Raw genomic sequence first — 3499 nt, forward strand, 5'->3', positions numbered from 1 at the left:
GGAAAGTTCGACCTGTCTAGTTTCTAGAACACTTTGAATTTTCTGATTTGGAGTTGATTTGACCCTTCAAAACTCATTTCTCCCAAGACTAGTTCCGGTGGGTCCAAAAAGTGGCAGAGAGGGCATTTTTTAAGTGTTTTTTGCCCTTTTGGTGGCCCAGATCTTCTCCAAAATTGATGAAACTTTCTGGTTTTTCTTATTTTTTTATGTTGAATCCAAATTTATAAGCCATTTGTCAAGAGGATGCACAAATTCAATGTGTAGTGCCGGTGGCGCTGCGCATTAGCTAGAATTTCCTGTGTTGTAAAATTTCAAAAATTGAAAATGACAAAAATTTCTTAAAACTTACCCAAATTTGGCACATGTGTCCCTCATTGATTGCTTTGTTGGGATAGTGAAGCCTCAACCAAGATCTTTAGCTTATCATGCTCCTTTTTGCTCAAGTCTCTCCATGGAACTGTCACTAAGGGTTTCTCTCTCATAGTGATACTCACTATCCCTCTCCATACTTTATAGTTGTTTCCCTTGTGATGACTAAGAGGAGTATGAAGATATTTAAAAAGGAAATCAGGTGAGGGTGAACAAGAATTGGAAAGGGATGTGGGGTATAATAAAGGTTAATGAATGATGTAGGGTTTGAGAGTAATGATAGGGTTTGGGAATAATGATAGAGTTTGGGAGTATAGTATGGTTTGGGGTATATGAGTATAAGGTTTGATATGTGAAGGGTAGGGTTTGGGAGATAGGAGAAAGGAAAAGGAGTTAGGGAGGATGGGGTTTAGGAGATAAGTTTTGGGCAAATTAAATTAGGGAATAGGGAATAAACAACTTAATTTGTAGTGTATGAGGTAGTTTTCGAGACAAAATAGGCTTTTGAATTTTAGGATGCTAAAACCACCATCAAAGCATAAAAAACCCTATGTGAGATCAAAAGAGAGTTTACTTACTTGCGTGGAGCAGAAATGTAGTAATGAGAGTGATTAGAGGTGAAATTTGAGGGTTTTGAGGCGTTACTGGCCAATGCGCAGCGCCCTGAACCCAATGCGCAACGCCTCTCTAATGTGCAGCGCCAGTGTAAATTTACACTGGAGAAAACTGCCTGATGAGCAACGCATCTCTGATGCACAGTGCCAACCCTTTGATGCACAACGCCTCCCTAATGCGCAGCGCACTGCCTCTAATGTGCAGTGCCAAGCAGACTTGCTTGGAAAATAGGGTTTTCAACTTCCTTTGTTCAATTTGCCTCCAAATCGCAATTTTATCTCTCCAAGGGTATCTTGCACAATGAATTAGATGAATAGCACTCCTTTCACTTTACATATGGATTCCTTTTAATTTTTACTTATTTCAAACCCACTTTTATAATGTCAGAGTCACTTTTGCTTTAAAACTTTGTTTTTCATTTGAATTGACTTTTCTTGATCACTTGATGAACTGATGCATTGATGATTTTGCTTTTGTTTGTAGTGGTTGGAGTTGGAAAGGTGAGAAAGGGCAGCAGTTGGAACTTATTACATATAAAAAACACTTTAAATTACATAAAATTTGTACATAAAATAAAAAACCCTGTTTTCACCTCAAAAAAGAGTTTTGCAGTAAAAACCATTTATTGAGCATATCATCAGTGAATTTATGATTCTCTGAAATTATAAAACCTCCTCATGTGCCTGCTAACCTTTTATTGAGTTTTGCATGATCATGGTGGCAAACCCTAAAAATAACTTTTGTAAATGAAATGAAACAAAAATGATAGTAAATGACCTAAACATGTGAAAACAGGCCAGTAGGTAAATTGTAGAAATTTTGAATAATATAACACTTATTCACAGAGATTATCCTGATTATACATTATTTGCAGAATGCATGCAGAATACATAACCTCCTCTACGTTGATCATCAATTTGCGGAATAAAAAACAATCGCATGCGCACATTGAAACATCAATCGCACATATCAACACAGTATGTACTAGGGAAAGCATACAGCTGAAAACCCCCAACTATCTGTATATTATAATGATAGAGAACATGTAACAATACAAAGTACAATACTCCTCACAAGTACTCAGTACTATCTCCACCTACTACACACAAACTAGCTCAGATTTGAATCAAGTCACAGGTTCAAATCTCCTCCACTGTTTGCCTGCCTCTACTGCGCAATCCGATGTGTGAATAGGGATAATCCAAGATTGTTTTCCCTTGGCTTGTACTGCGCAATCCTCATTGGCAATCTCAATCAATGATTGTGCAAATCTCATGCACAGCTATAGTCACAACTGATAGTAGACTCACCCTTTCAACCACCTCTAACACTTGTCTCCACTGAACTGTCCATGCACTGAGTTAACTGATGTATTCTTTAGTTGCTTTATGAGTTAATAATTAGTGAATTAATTAATAATTAATTCACATCACTCATCACTAGTGTATTTGGCAGTTAGACTAAATACAACTAGTTCAACTAAGTCAAACTGAACACAACTCCATCAACTCCACCAAACTGAATCACTTGAGTTCTAACTGAAGTCCATTATGAAATAGCTCAACTAACCCATAAGAAAAGCGTATTTCCTTCTGGTAGTTGCATGTGCCACATCCATAGCTCGATCTGAAGTGCTGCAAGAGGATAAGATAATGTTTATAGTCCAAATATTATTAAGAGCTAATAATATTCGATTGTTCTATTTTTAGCCTGGCAGTCTAAAAATAGACTCCACCCATATGTCTAAAAATAGAAGTCCATCTATTTTTACCAACATGACCAATCATCCACAAATAGCATCCTGCAACTCATAGACCATGATCCATATGTCTAAAAATAGACATATTCTAAAAATAGACTTTGCACCAAAAATAGCATGCGAGCCCACTTAGTGAAGGCGACTTCTTTTCACTAAGCTCCATCATCTTGTTGCATTTTCAACACTCCCTCTCAACAAGATATGGATTATCTGCAACCCCTATCTTGCCTCTGTGGTATTCGAATTTTCTCCTGGTGAGCACCTTCGTCAAGATATCAGCATCCTGATCCTCCGTGGGAATGTATGAAAGTAACATGATTCTCCGCTGCACACAATCTTTGATATGATGGTAACTGATGTCGATGTGCTTGGATCTATCATGAAATACTGGATTAGCCGAGATTTTAATGCAACTCTGGTTATCACAATAAATCACAGTAGGCTCCAAGTGTGACCCGAACAACCTCACCAGGATCTTCCTCATCCATATAGCCTCGCATGCAGCCAAAATTGCTGCCATATACTCGACCTCTGCTGAACTGAGTGCCACGGATCTTTGCTTCCTACTGTACCAAGAAACTACTGTCGACCCGATACTGAAGATCCCTCCAGATGTGCTCTTTCTATCCGTTGGACTCCCTGCCCAATCTGCATCTGTGAAGCCACATAGCTTCACCTCATCCTCCTATCTGTACCACAATCCATATCCCGATGTGCCTCTGAGATAACGCAATACATGCTTGCCTGCCTTCGAGA

This window comes from Pinus tabuliformis, chromosome 7 (assembly GCF_031772625.1).
Source record: "Pinus tabuliformis cultivar Carrire ecotype Pingquan chromosome 7, CPIR1, whole genome shotgun sequence".
NCBI lineage: Eukaryota > Viridiplantae > Streptophyta > Pinopsida > Pinales > Pinaceae > Pinus > Pinus tabuliformis.